The following is a 15044-nucleotide window of genomic DNA, read 5'->3' on the forward strand; positions in this document are numbered from 1 at the left end:
GTGACTGGCTCCCACACCACCCACAAAAACTCATACCTCTTGTCTGCAGAATTCTCCCACCCATCTTCACTTAATTGTTTTAAAACTTTGTAACCTACCACTATCTGTAGGTATTCTGTTTCCTCTCAGTTCCCATGATATTTATGATTTGTACTGCTCCTTTGAAGATATGTGTAGCCTTGTTTTTTATATAAATTTCATGTGTTATCTTTTTCCTCCTCAATGTTTTATGTTTCATTCTTGAACATCAGAAAAAAAAACAATTTGTACGACCAGACCTTCATAATTATATTCTGGTCATTTAATAATTAGGAAGATAATTAGTAAGTGTATGATGCAAGACAATACTGTGCTAAGATTTGGGAAATACAAGCTCCCTGCTCCCTGTCCTTAGTGAGTTTATTGACTCGTGTTGAAGAAAGTCAGAAAAACAGGTAACTACAAAGTATGATAGAAGAGTAGGGAAAAGAAATGGAGCAAGGTGAGAAGGATTGCGCCATGACTGGAAGAATTCTTAAGGAAGGGATGCATCAATAATGTCTTCTGGGGAGAGAAATGACTTAAGAATTAAGAGTGAAGAGAATGCGAAAAGTGTAGCAGGCAGAAGAACCAACTCAAAGTTTGACCAACTCTAATTCTTTACAAAGAAAGAAACAGCGTAGTTTTATGTGTGTGTGTGAGATGACAAGCAATGGTAAATGGGAGAGTGAGAGAAGGGACAGCGAGTTAGGAAAGCAAACAATGTCTTCTCTGTTTACTTTCTGGCATACGCGCGCACACACACATGTATAAATGCATATATTTTATTTCTGGGTTTTTTGGGGATTAAACTGACTTATTTCTAGAATCTACCAAGTAAAATTTGGAGTGGCAAAATAATTTTAGGAAAAATGACAGCACACATCATTAACACTAAGTGTCAGACTTCAGAAATTAAAGATTTCACAAACTCTAGTATGACTGTATTAATCTCCTAGTACCAAAACTGTGATTCTTTAGATTATTTGACACCAAATTCAACTTCAGCTACTTTCGAACCTTTTTTTCTTTAAATTTGGAATGTAATCTCCCATAAGCACTTGCTCCATTATCCTTTGGGAAGAGCATACACTTGCTCCATGTCAGCCTCCAAGTTCAATCAGTCACCCTCAGGAATCATCTTTGATGAATCTTTCCAGCATCAGTGATTACAATGGTATTCTTTCTGTTTGGGGATTTTTAAATAACAGGGCAATCAGGACATGTTCCTTTTCATCTTTGCCTCCCATAATTTTCTTTACTAGAGACCTTATCAAAAATGCTTGATTTTTCCCCCCTAATTATAACTCTTCAAAGGAGAGAAAATGAAACTTGGAGCCCAGGTTTCCTAGCAAATGCTTCTAGGACCACAGCTGCTCCATCCAGCTTTTGAAGTTCCCTCTGCTCACCTCTTGAAGCTGCAACCCTCTTAATAGCAGCATTAGCTGTTTCAGCTCAATTTTTCTGACAGTCTTAGTGGAGAGAGTGAGGGAAAGCCTTTCATGTAGGACTTTGTTGCCCTGATATGATGCTTGAAAGATAAAAATAATTCTGATTTATCTAATCCCGGCACATACTTATACCTGTAATGTCTTTGCTTAGTAAGCAGGAGTGGCTTTCACTGGGTCTTTCTTTATTTCCCATTTATAATGGAGATTAGAACCCTATACAACCAATTTAAAAACAATGACTCAAGGATGCACCAATTCATTTTAATGCAGACATAAGATCCAAATTAAACTCCAAACACTCCAATTAAGAAACTCTATTTCTGGTCGGAAATGACTAGTGAATAAGAAAAAAGTTATTAAAATCATTTCTTCTCATGGCTAGATAGGAAAAACTAAAAGATAGGATGTTACCATTTAAAATAAGAAAAACAACGTGCTCTAAAATCAATCCTGTCCTTTAGTGGAAGGTGATTTTAACATTTGTAAGTTTAGTTGTGTAAATGCAGGCAAACCATACATGAAGTCATTTTTCTCCAACACCTGACAATGCCACTGCTCTGGATACTTACTTTGCTTTCCAGAAAGGGCAGAAGAGGGTCAGAAGCAAGTTCTGCCTCTTGTTGAAAAAGAAGGTGTTAAAGTTGTTGATAGTATTTTCATTCATCAGTTTTGATGTGGAGGTTGAGAAAGAACCACATGTAAGCACCTGTCTTGGCATATACTGAACACCGACTTATTTCATGGAGCTGTTAAACCCATTTAACTCTTCACAAGCATTTTTTATTTTTTTGGAACTTATATGAAAGTATATTTGAATATACCTTGATTCTGGGGGAAGAGGGAACAGAAAACCTGTGTAAATTTGAGGAGGGATAAAAACTGTTGTGTTTGTCTTTTTTGTTGTGTAGGAGAAAAACAACGATGGCCCATAGATGATCTGAAGACAGAATGAATTGGAACACTTGTGCTTTGAAGAAAAGTGAAGTTTTTGTACAGTTAAGGTAACTGGACACATCTTTTTTTTATTGCATTTTAAGTTTTGGGGTACATGTGAAGTACATGCAAGATTGTTGCATAGGTACACACAGGGCAATGTGATTTGCTGCCTTCCTCCTCATCACCTATATCTGGCATTTCTCCCCATGCTCTCTCTCCCCAACTCCCCACCCCCTGCTGTCCCTCCCCTAATTCTCCCCAACAGACCCCAGTGTGTGATGCTCCCCTCCCTGTGTCCATGTGTTCTCATCATTCAACACCCGCCTATGAGTGAGAACATGTGGTGTTTGATTTTCTGTTCTTGTGTCAGTTTGCTAAGAATGATGGTTTCCAGGTTCATCCATGTCCCTACAAAGGACACAAACTCATTGTTTTTGATAGCTGCATAATATTCCATGGTGTATATGTGCCACATTTTCCCTGTCCAGTCTATCATTGTTGGGCATTTGGGTTGGTTCCAGGTCTTTGCTATTGCAAACTGTGCTGCAATGAAGATTCGTTTGCATGTGTCCTTATAATAGAATGATATATAATCCTTTGGATATATACTGAGGAATGGGATTGCTGGGTCAAATGAAATTTCTATTTCTAGGTCCTTAAGGAAATGCCACACTGTCTTCCACAATGGTTGAACTAATTTACACTCCCAATAGTGTAAAAGTGTTCCTATTTCTCCACATCCTCTCCAGCATCTGTTGTCTCCAGATTTTTTTAATGATCGCCATTCTAACTGGTGTGAGCTGGTATCTCAATGTAGTTTTGATTTGCATTTCTCTAATGACCAGTGATGATGAGCATTTTTTCATATGTTTGTTGGCCTCATGTATGTCTTCTTTTGTAAAGTGTCTGTTCATATCCTTCACCCACTTTTGAATGGACTTGTTTGTTTTTTTTCTTGTAAATCTATTTTAGTTCTTTGTAGACTCTGGATATCAGCCCTTTGTCAGATGGGTGGACTGCAAAAATTTTTTCCCATTCTGTTGGTTTTTGACACACTCTAATGACTGTTTCTTTTGCTGTGCCAAAGCACAGCAAAAGACCTAATCTTTTGATTAGGTCCCAGTTGTCTATTTTGGCTTTTGTTGCCAATGCTTTTGGTGTTTTGGTCATGAAGTCCTTGCTTACGCCTATGTCCTGAGCGGTTTTGCCTAGATTTTCTTCTAGGGTTTTTATAGTGTTAGGTCTTATGTTTAAGTCTTTAATCCATCTGGTGTTAATTTTAGTGTAAGGTGTCCGGAAGGGGTCCAGTTTCTGCTTTCTGCACATGGCTAGCCAGTTTTCTCAACACCATGTATTAAATTGGGACTCCTTTCCCCATTGCTTATTTTGGTCAGGTTTGTCAAAGATCAGATGGTTGTAGGTGTGTGGTGTTGCCTCCGAGGCCTCCGTTCTGTTCCACTGGTCTATATCTCTGTTTTGGTACCAGTACCATGCTGTTTTGATTACTGTAGCCTTGTAGTATAGTTTGTAGTCCAGTAGTGTGATGCCTCCTGCTTTGTTCTTTTTGCTTAGAATTGACTTGGCTATGCAGGCTCTCTTTTGGTTCCATACAAAGTTTAAGATGGTTTTTTCCAGTTCTGTGAAGAAGGTCATTGATAGCTTAATGGGGATAGCATTGAATCTGTAAATTACTTTGGGCAGTATGGTTATTTTTAACAGTCCTAGTTTTCTGTAAATCATTTCTGGTGCAAGTATCTTTTCAAAGTATGTTTTTCAATCATATTCAGTACTTGTTCTTTGAGAGTTAATTGATATGCATATTTTCAGAGTTGTGTTACTGTTTGAATAGAGTAGCTGGAGTTTCACAGCAAGGTGCTATAATATAGACAGAAAACAAAATGGGTTGGTAACTAGTACATGATGATCTGGTCTCTTATTGGAGTCCTTCTCTTGGTGTTATTTGACAGCATATATCCTAGAAACCTTAGTATGGGACTACAATGGGCAAGATTCCATCCTTTGGTAGATAGATTTATTTCTGAAGGTTGTGAGAAAATTCAGTGTTAATCTATTGGGATTTGATGCATAGATAATTAGGTTTAAGGAAACTGTTTCATCCTGTTTCTGCAAATTGGGTATTCGGGGCTGTTTTCTAAGGCACTGAGATTCTGGAAGCTCTCCTGCTGGTGGTGAATGTCTAGCTTTGCCTCATATGACAGCTGGAATTGCTCTGGTATTCCAGTAGAATAGTTTTATCTCCCATCTTTTGATGGCCTTGTTCTACTCTGGAAATAAGTTTGGAGAACAGGGTTCTCTTACACCATCATAACTGCATACCTCTACCTGCATACCACACTAGTGACTGCAGCAGAAAAATGTGGCGAGCTCTGACCAGTAGAGCAATGTCTTGGGAATCTCACCGGTTGCTACGGCTTATAGCATGGTAAGATCCCGGGCAAAGGGGTTCTGGGGAGCTTGTACCTGACAGTCCTCTAGGGGACTCAGAAACCACTGGGAGACATTTGAAGAGAGAGTTGTCAAACATGGAAATTCCTGAGTAAACATTGCAGAGCAAAATCAATTCCCCAAATCTCTCTGTCTGAATACCACAAAAATAATAAAGTAAATAAGAAAAAAGTTGGCCAGCAAAAACTAAGTAAGAAAAAGATTTATCCCTCCCTGTCATATGCTTCTAAAAGCTACAACCTAGAGAAATTTTAAATAAAATTACTAAAGTTCTTAATTATATCCCCCTTCCTAAGATGTGGCACTGGAGATCAGTGAGTCATCAAAATTCCGAGAGCTCTTACTCATTTCCCACAATCTTGGGACCATCAAATTAAGGATGTTCAATTGAATCTAGAGAAAAGCAAGGAATGATTCCAATAACGGTGGAAGACTCACCTGCTTCCAAGGAATGTTGATGGAAGCTGAAGAAATTCACTGTGTTCCTAGAATCCGTTGTGAATTAGGGCACTGAACTGAATTCTTCAGGCATTCCTTCCATTAAACATGTAACAACCGCAACAGGGTGGAGAATACCTTGATAGAAAGACATTAAACCATCTCTTGTATACCAGGGACAGTCAAAATTTGCACTGTGGGCTGACTGCTGATCTTGTGAATAAAGTTTGGTTAGAACACAGCTATTCCCATTTGTTTATGTATGGTCTATGGCTACTTTTATGCTAAAACACCAGAGTTGAGTAGTTGCAATAGAGACCACAATGGCACAGAAAAGTTCACACATTTACTATGTATCTCTTTATGGAAAATGTTTGCCTATTCTTGTCATAGAAGAAAGTGGGAAGTGTAGGTTTGCCAACAAAGAAAACTACACTCAGATAAGATGAATAGTGGAAAAGACATTTTACTAATGGCTTTACAGACTATGCAGAAAGGCTAAATAGAGATATCTACATTAAGTACATTAAGTTAAGAATAAGAAGGAGAAAAATGGTATGGTGTTTGTGTCAGCAAGTCTCACACACATGCACACATGCACGCACATACATAACATGAGTGCACACGAAGGAAAGAATCACTAAATCCAGTTTGTGATAAAACATAAGGAAAAATAGAAATAGTGCTTTATATCATGAAAATTACTAATTAGAGTATAACTTAAGGAAACATTTCAAAGACAAGATGATAAACCAGTGTGAATTGATGAACATAAATATAGAGCTAAGTAAATAATTGTATATTTATAAAGCAATACACAACAAAGCAACCCTCATCTTTATCTGACTACTAAACAAATTAGAAAGAACTGGAAACAAAAGAGATAGGGCTAAAAAGTCAAATTGGGGAAATGGGCAAAAGCCTTGAGCATAAGAATAAATTCAGAAAAAAAGGGAAAGGATTTAAAAACTAATGAAAAGCAGGAAATAGACAAATATGTCCTAACATTGATACTTGCCGTTCCACAGTAGATACCATAAAGCGGGGTAGATCCATTTTCTTGAATAAAAAGAAATAATATTCAAATGGAATGAATACACCATGTTCCAAGAAAATTTAGCACAGAGAAAAAGGGGTCTTTTTAAAGTTGTTAGACTTTTAGAATAAAGAAGCCTATGAGTATTCATGAAGAAAAGCAAGCCATTTATAATGGGGGAAACAAAATCAGGCTGGTGTTCACCATGACAACTTTCAGTGGCAGAAGATAATGAGACAATAACGATGCAGTGTAACTCAAGAATATAATAGCTGTTCTTCGCATTTGAAGGCAACAGATAAATAGGCAAACTCAGAGATCCACCAAGCCTTCTGGGACCTTACTGCCCCAGTGCAAACTCTAACATAACTTCCTGGAGCTCAGTCATTCGAAGGAGGAAGGAAGGAGCCCTAGTAAAAAGATGAATGCGGCATTAAATGTCAGAAGACAGCATGGTGGTATGTGCAGTGCGCTGAGGAACAAGGCAACACAGGCATATCTTATACACAGGTTATCTTACTAGCTGAAAGACAGCACACATTCTCAAACATGCCACAATGTCTGAAATGGACTGCAAGGAGCTTAGAAAATATCCAGTGAATTAGTATGCCTAAAGAAACTAAAGATCAGGCACAAAGCAAATTCGTGTAGAATGCTTTCAGCCAAGTGTCAGGTGGAGTAACGGTGATGAGTGCTCCACTCTTGAACTTTCTGACTCTCTAGGTGCCATACTGACAGCTTTGTCTCCCACAATTTTAGCTTCTGTTCTCTGTGTGGAGCCCCAAAGCCAATACTGTAACTTTGGGGGTTCTGTTTCAATAAAGGCATTTTGAGCTCACTGTGAAGGAGGAAACCAAAAGGATTAGACACTGAACTTTTAAAGAGTCTCAAATGTATTTTTCTGAATGGGGCATTTCCAGGATTCTTTGGGTCTAGTAAAGATTAGAAAGTTCAACCATGCCGCATACGAATGATGGCTTGCAATGCTTAAGCAGGAGACTCATTAATGACCTTGGTTTACAACAAGCTTTTGGAGCCAGAAACTACTGGCCGTCCTTAATGTTCCTACACAAACTGTGTCTGTTCAAGTACTTCTGATATTATAGGGGAAGCTTAGCATGCAACAAGAAGGCAACTGGTATTACACATTGATAATGTTTGCAGTTCTCAGCGTATATAGAAATAAGTTTAATTAGGACTTACATAATAATCTTCCAGGTCTAATTATTTTAAAACATTTACAAATTTGATTATTTTATTGTTTTTGAGATGGAGTCTTGCTTTGTCACCCAGGCTGGAGTGCAATGGCGTGATCTTGGTTCACAGCAGCCTCGACCTCCCAGGTTCAAATGATTCTCCTGTCTCAGCATCCAGAGTACCTGGGATTAGAGGCACCACCACCACATCCAGCTAATTTTTGTATTTTTAGTAAAGACGGTGTTTCACCACATTGGCCAGGCTGGTCTTGAACTCCTGACCTCAGGTGATCCACCTGCCTCGGCTTCCCAAAGTGCTGAGATTACAGGCATGGGCCACTGTGCCTGGCTCTATTCACAAATTTTAGAAAAATTCTCCTTCTCTCTGTCTCTCTCTATCTCCCTTGCTTTGTCTCTCTCCTTTTCTCTCTCCCTCTCTCTTCTGCTCTATTCCTATTTTTTCTATGTTTGATGATGGCATATTGTACTTTCTCTAATATCATCTGGGATCTAAAGTAATTATCAATTATTATCACTAAAGTTATCATCATCCACCTATTTATTAAAGACGGTGGAATATAATCCTTTTAGTAACTCAGAATGTGGAAAATACAGTCATAGATTCATGTCTACAATAATAATTTAAAATATATGCAAACTGTCTAACTGCCTTTAGTGCAAGTGGTACCAATTAGATGATATCTACTGGAATTGCTCTCCAGCATAATTGCTCTAATAATCCAGGCTCCACCAACAAAGTGGCCTTTTAGAAGCCATTTGCTGTTGCAAGACTCCTGGAAAATTGGGGTAGACACCTAGACAGTTAACTTAAATCTGAGCTAATCAGATCTGAGAAGTATTAGCAATCTGAGTATCAGGCAGATGTCTCTGGGAGGCAGAAGGAACATCTATGAATGACTGTTGCTAAGATTCCTAGGTGGGATCTGGCTTTCCAGTTTACTAAATTGTTCAACCATTTCTTTGATTCCATGCAGTGATTTTCTTACAAATCTTTTGAGGATAACCACCATAGTTACCTGCAACAAAAATGATCTTATGTATTCAGATTTGGGTAGCTAAACACAGACAAACTTTAAATGAGATACTGAGTGTAAATCTACAATCATCTTTTGTTCTCAGTGGACTCTCTAAGGCATGGTAGTCTGCCTGGCAACGTAGGTTTTAATAATGGATGATTACAGTAAGTGTGGAATTTTTATTTTCTTGGCCTTGATTTCTGTTTTGCTTTTTCTTCTTTTGATAAAATTTAAAAATAGATGAACTTAAACAGAATGTGTTGGGAATATAGTCAGTTTATTTCAAATTAAATGCATTTGGATGATAAAATATATTTAGATGAAGAAAAACATTCAGACAGGTCAAAATGGAATAGTGGAAAAGGTGAACTGTATTTAAAGGTGTTACTTTTCATCCGTTCAGTTTTAACCAGTTGTTTTATTTTATGACATACCTGCATTTTCATGTTTAGGATGGAACATGGAACATGTATGTTGCTGCCTATATCAGGCCATTCTTGCATTGTTATAAAGACATACATGAGGTTTAATTGGCTCAAAGTTCTGCAGGCTGTACAGGAAGCATAGTGCCAGTATCTGCTCCTGGGCAGGCCTCAGGAAGCTTTTTCGAATGGTGGAAGGCAAAGCTGGATCAGACATCTTCACCATGGAAAAAAAACAGGAGCAAGAAGGGGAGGGAGGTGCCGCACACTTTTAAATGACCGGATCTCATGAAAACTCACTACAGTGACAACAGCACCAAGTGGTGAGGAATTTGCCCCTATTACCTGAATACCTCTCACTAGACCCCACATCCAACAGTAGGGATTACAATTGAACATGAGATTTGGAGACAACATACAATCTCTATCATTCTACCCCTGGCCCCACACGTTGTTCTCGCAGTTCAAAATATAATCATTACTTCTCAATGGTCCCCCAAAGTCTTAATCTCCTTTCAGAATTAAATCAAAAGTCCCAAGTTCCAAGTCCAAGTCTGAAGTCTCATCTGGAGATAAGTTCCTCCAACTATGAGCCCGTAAAATCAAAGGCAAATTATTTACTTCCAAGATATAATGGGGCTATAGGCACTGAGTGAACATTCTCATTCTAAAAGTGAGAAACTGGCCAAAAGAAAGAGGCTATAGGCTCCACGCAAGTTTGAAACCCAACATGGCTGTCATTGAATTTTAAACTTTCAAAATAATCTCCTTTGACTTCGTGTTTCACCTCCGGGGCACACTTGTGCAAGGAGTGGGCTCTCAAGATCTTGGGAAGCTCTGCCCTTGCTTGCAGGGTTCTGCCCCGGTGGCTGCTGTCATGGCTGTTGAGTGCATGTGGCTTTTTCAGGTGCCAGCTACTGGTGGATCTCCCATTCTGCGGTGTGAAGGATAGTGGCCCCCTTCTCACAGTTCCACTAGGCAGTACCGGATCCGGGATTCTCTCAACCCCACGTTTTACATTTCCCTTTGTCATTCTGTAGAAGAGGTTCTCTGCGGGGGCTCTGTCCCTGTAGTAGGCTTCTTCCCAGGTGCCCAGGCTTTCTCATATCCTCTGAAATCTAGGCAGAGACTGCCGAGCCTCCTTCACTTTTGCACTCTGTGTACCCACAGGTGTAAGAGCACATGGAAGTCATCAAAACTTAAGGCAGTTTGTGCTCTCCAAAGTGGTATTACGAAGAGAATCTGGGGCCCTATGAGCTGAGGCTGGAGCTAGTGACTGGGATGTGGGGATCAGTGTTCCAAGGCTGCACAGAACTGGGAGGTCCTGGTCCTGGCTCACAAAATTTCTTCCTCCTCCCAAGTCTCAGGGCCTGTGATAGAAGGGGTTGCCTCGAAGATCACAGAAATGCCTTTGAAGGCCTTTTCCCGGTGGTTGTGGATATTATCAGTTGGCTCTCTTTTATTTATGCAAATTGCTCTAGTAAGTGATTACTCTACCACCTGGTTCAGTTTCTCTCCTGGAAAAACATTTTATTTCTTTGCTGCATGGCCAGGCTTCAAATTTTCCAAACTTTTATGCTCTTGTTCCCCTTTAAATATAAGTTCCAACTTTAAGTCATTCCTTTTGTCCTGCATCTAAGTGTAGGCTCTTAGAAGCAAACAGGCCACATCTCAAAGGTTTCCCTGCTTAAAAAGTTCTTCCACCAGATACTAAATCATCACTCTTAATTTCAAACTTCCATAGATACCTAGTGCATGAAGAGAATGCAGCCAAGTTCTTTGCTAAGACGTAATCCTTGTGATGTTTGCTCCAGTGAGCAAAGCCATTTCCCTCTAAAACCTGGTCAGCTTGGCCTTCGCTGTATCACTACCAGTGTTTTGGTCCCAACCATTTAACCAGTCTCTAAGAAGTTTGAAACTTCCCCTCATCTTCCTGTATTCTTCTGAGTCCTCTAAACCCTTCTAACCTCTGCCCTTTACCCTGCTCCAACGTTGCTTCCACAGTTTCAAGCCCCATGCTTTGGGACCAATTTTCTATATTAGCCATTCTTCTGTTGCTATAAAGAAATACTTGAGTGTGGATAATTTATCAGAAAAGAAGTTTGCTTGGCTCAGTGTTCTGCAGGCTGTAGAAGCATGGTACCAGCATCTGCTTCTGAGGAGACCTCAGGAAGCTTTTACTCATGGCGGAAGATGGAACAGGAGCAGGAAATTCACATGGTGAAAGCATGAGCAGGAGGGGTGGGGGAAAGTGCCCTAGGCTTTTTAAAAAAAAGAACAGATCTCCTGAGAACACACTCACTATGGTGAGGCCAGCACCAACCCATGAAGGATCTGCCCTCATCACCCAAACACCTCCCACCAGTTCCCACCTCCAACACTGGAGACTACAACTCAACATGAGATTTGGAGGGACATCCAAACTCACTGCCACAGCTTTTTCAAATCAGTAATTACAGAACTAGTTTAAGTTTTATTCAAATATCTTGCTGCCCATTCCTGTTCACAAACTGTAATGAATTCCATATCATATGATTTCCAACACTTGAGAGGGTTCATGGCTTTTGATTTACTTGCCCCCAGATTGATAGTTATATATTTAGCCACATAAATTAAATTTTGTATACAAAAGGAGTAGTATTATGAACCATGGTTACATATTCCTGGAAAGATATCTTATAAAAATATATAAACTTTATATATATATGTGTGTGTGTGTGTGTGTGTGTGTGTGTGTGTGTGTGTAACAATTCAGTTAGTTTAATAAGTGTGCTTGGAATATTCTTTTATGGGGAAGGTAGAGTGGATTTTCATTACGGACTGACCTTGGCTGAAGATGCATAAGTTAAGAGTCCAAGGAAGCTGAGTCAAAGATGGAATTATTCTTTTCCAGAAAGATTTCCCTATAGCAAATAGCATTTTTTTTTTCTTCAAAGAGTTCTAGTGGCACTCAAAAGTAAGGTAATCTTTTACATACATACCTAGAACACAGGATCCTATATAGAACGTCCATCATTTATTGATGATTGTTCTATTTCCTCTATTGCTGAGTGCCTAGGAAGGTGAGTCTATACATTTCATCACTTATTGAGAACGTAATCTAAAACAAATCATTCTCCTTCAAAAGAACCTGAGGGCAAATAGGATATAGGGAAACATATATTAGCATTTGAAGGATATAATCTCTCTGCCTGTAGACAAATTCAGTGCCATATTTATTTTCCCCAAATTCAGGAAACTTCTATTTTAGTGAAAGAGAAAAGCCAGTAATCTTTATTTTTTCATAGAATAAAGTATTTTCAACTATTTTAGTGATAAGCATGAAGATAAATCCATATAAGCAGATGCAATACGATTATTTTAAAAGCAAAGACAATAGAGCAAATCAAATGAAGAGTTTATGTAAAATTATCTTCATATATTATTTTACTTAATCTTTACAGTATCTCAGTGTAACAAATGTTATGATAACCATTTTGCAAAAGCTCAGAAACATTATAAAATTACCTTAATGCAAATGTCTGATAGGTAGAACAACCAGAATTTGAGCCGTGATTGGTCTAATTCCAAAGCCTTGGGCTACTTCCATTATGCCATCTTTCTATTACGAAAGTCACATAATAGGAGAGGAAAATGAGAATTAAAATTTGTGTTTTCTTGTACGTAGCCAATCCTAGCCATCTAATTTCTGGGATATATGTTGAACATTGGTTCCTAGTTTTTTTTTCATTTGTGAAGTCCCTTTTGCCCTGTGGAATAAAATACATTACGCCTAATGCAAAGTTATTAATATACAAAATAGCCTGCTTTCATTCTCATTAGCTAATAAGTGTGCTTTTGTTTGAGTGCTAACTTTAGTCTAAAATTAGAAAAATGAGACTAATGAGTGACTGAAGAAAGGAAAAATTATTTTTTTCCTACAAATGTTATAAGCCACAACAACATTCAATATTGAATATTTACAAAGTGAACACACTGATGTTCATGACATCTGAAATACAATTTCTCACAAAGCCTTACATATTTGTTGAATACAGGTGATTTAAGCAGAAGAGAGGACCACCCCCCCCAATAAAACGTCCAGGTCCTATTCCATGGAACCTATGAATATGCTACACTACATTGCACAAGGGGACTTCACAGATGTCAATAAGTTAAGGCCATCAAGATGAGTGATTCTGAACTGTCCTGGTGGGCCCAGTATTTCACAAGGTTCCTTAGCAGAGTTAGAGAAGATGCCATAATGGAAGCAGAATCAAAGAGAGATTTGAAGATGCTGCTGGCTTTGGAGAGAATGGCTGGGAGGCAAGGAAAACAAGCAGCCCCTAGAAGTTGGAAAAGGCTAGGAAATAGAATTTTTCCCTAGAGCCTCCAGAGGGAACTCAGGTTCGCAGACCAACACCTGGAATTCTTTACCTAGTAAAACCCGTTGCTGACTTCTAACTTCCAGAATTGTAAGCTAACAATGTGCATTGCTTTAAGGCACTGTATGTGGGGATTTGTTACAGCAGTGATGGCAAACAAATACAACAGATAAAATGGAAAGGCAGACTTGTGGGTCCTAACTCTTCCAGTTGCAGCATCAGGCTCAGTATGATGAATGCTGCAGTAACCACAGAATAATATTAAATGACTGTAATATTAATATTAATAATATTAAATGGCTGTATTTAGCGAGGCATTTAGACAGGTATATTCTGTGACTATGTATGTCAGTAACCCTTTTGGGGGAAAAGCTCTTTGGCAAATGTATAAAAATCAAAATTAAGTAAAAACCATGAACTAGCCTTTATGTTAATGTTTTTATTTGATATCTTAAGTTTCTGCTGAGTGCATTCAACACTCTTGATGCTTAAGATAATACATATTCCATTATTTTTTTGTTTATTCCATTATTTTATTCCATGTTTTTGTTTAACTTGATGAATCTCTTATTGTTGTATTCTGCCTTAAAATGTCACATATTAATACTCCTCTTTATGATGTGAGCATTTTTGACAACATTTGTAACGTGAGTGTATCTAGCACAATGATGGGACAAGGGTAGAAATACAACAAATAGTTTTTGAAAGTGTGTAAATATCCAGGTGCAACTTGGAAAGCTGAGGCAGAAAGATCTCTTGAAACTAGGAGTTCCTCCAGCCTGGCACTCATTGCAAGACCCCATCTCTACAAAAAAAAAAAATTTTTTTAAAGAGCTCTGGGTCGTGGTGCTTGCTAGCTGGATGGCTGAAGTGGGAGGATTACTTGAGCCTAGGAGTCCCAGGTTGCAGGGAGCTATACTTGCACTACTGCGCTCCAACCTGGGCAACATAGTGAAACTGTCTCTCCAAAAAAAAAAAAAAAAGAAAATTAAAATAAGCATCTGTCATTTGTTTTCTTTATTGAACTAAGCATGGCAATGATTTAAAAGGGGGCAATGAAAAAGAAAAGGAGATGGAATCACTAAAGAAACAGCTCGGCCGGGCGTGGTGGTTCAAGCCTGTAATCCCAGCACTTTGGGAGGCCGAGGCCGGTGGATCACGAGGTCGAGAGATCGAGACCATCCTGGTCAACATGGTGAAACCCCGTCTCTACTAAAAATACTAAAAAAATTAGCTGGGCATGACGGCACGCACGTGCCTGTAATCCCAGCTACTCGGGAGGCTGAGGCAGGAGAATTGCCTGAACCCAGGAGGCGGAGGTTGCAGTGAGCCGAGATCAGGCCATTGCACTCCAGCCTGGGTAACAAGAGCGAAACTCTGTCTCAAAAAAAACGGCTCAATGAGAAGCAACTTCATATAGACACTTTAGAGAACAGAATCAGGAGTCAGGTGTGTTGTGATACTTGCATTTCTAGTCTGACTAATTCAACTCAATACTCTGGGCTCAATACCATTTACATATTTTTTCCATATATCATTTATTGACTTTCCATTATTGTAGGTAAAGATTTAAGTTTCTTTTTTTTTCCCCACCGCCACTGTCCCTCCCGTAGCCCCCAACCCCCAACAGACCGCAGTGTGTGATGTTCCCCTCCCTGTGCGCGTGTTTTCTCATTATTC

At 38.9% G+C, this 15044-nt stretch overlaps 1 long non-coding RNA gene across 9 annotated transcripts in view; it reads left to right on the plus strand.

Moving 5' to 3' along the window:
* Positions 1-15044, plus strand: part of LOC118154464 (uncharacterized) — a 924399-nt gene that overhangs the window by 826196 nt on the left and 83159 nt on the right. For all 9 annotated transcript variants that reach the window (XR_013536616.1, XR_013536615.1, XR_013536618.1 and 6 more), the window contains one exon: positions 2378-2470. This is a non-coding gene — a long non-coding RNA (uncharacterized LOC118154464). The remainder of the gene's footprint in view (positions 1-2377; positions 2471-15044) is intronic.

The sequence above is a fragment of the Callithrix jacchus genome, chromosome 6 (assembly GCF_049354715.1).
Source record: "Callithrix jacchus isolate 240 chromosome 6, calJac240_pri, whole genome shotgun sequence".
NCBI classification, from domain to species: domain Eukaryota; kingdom Metazoa; phylum Chordata; class Mammalia; order Primates; family Cebidae; genus Callithrix; species Callithrix jacchus.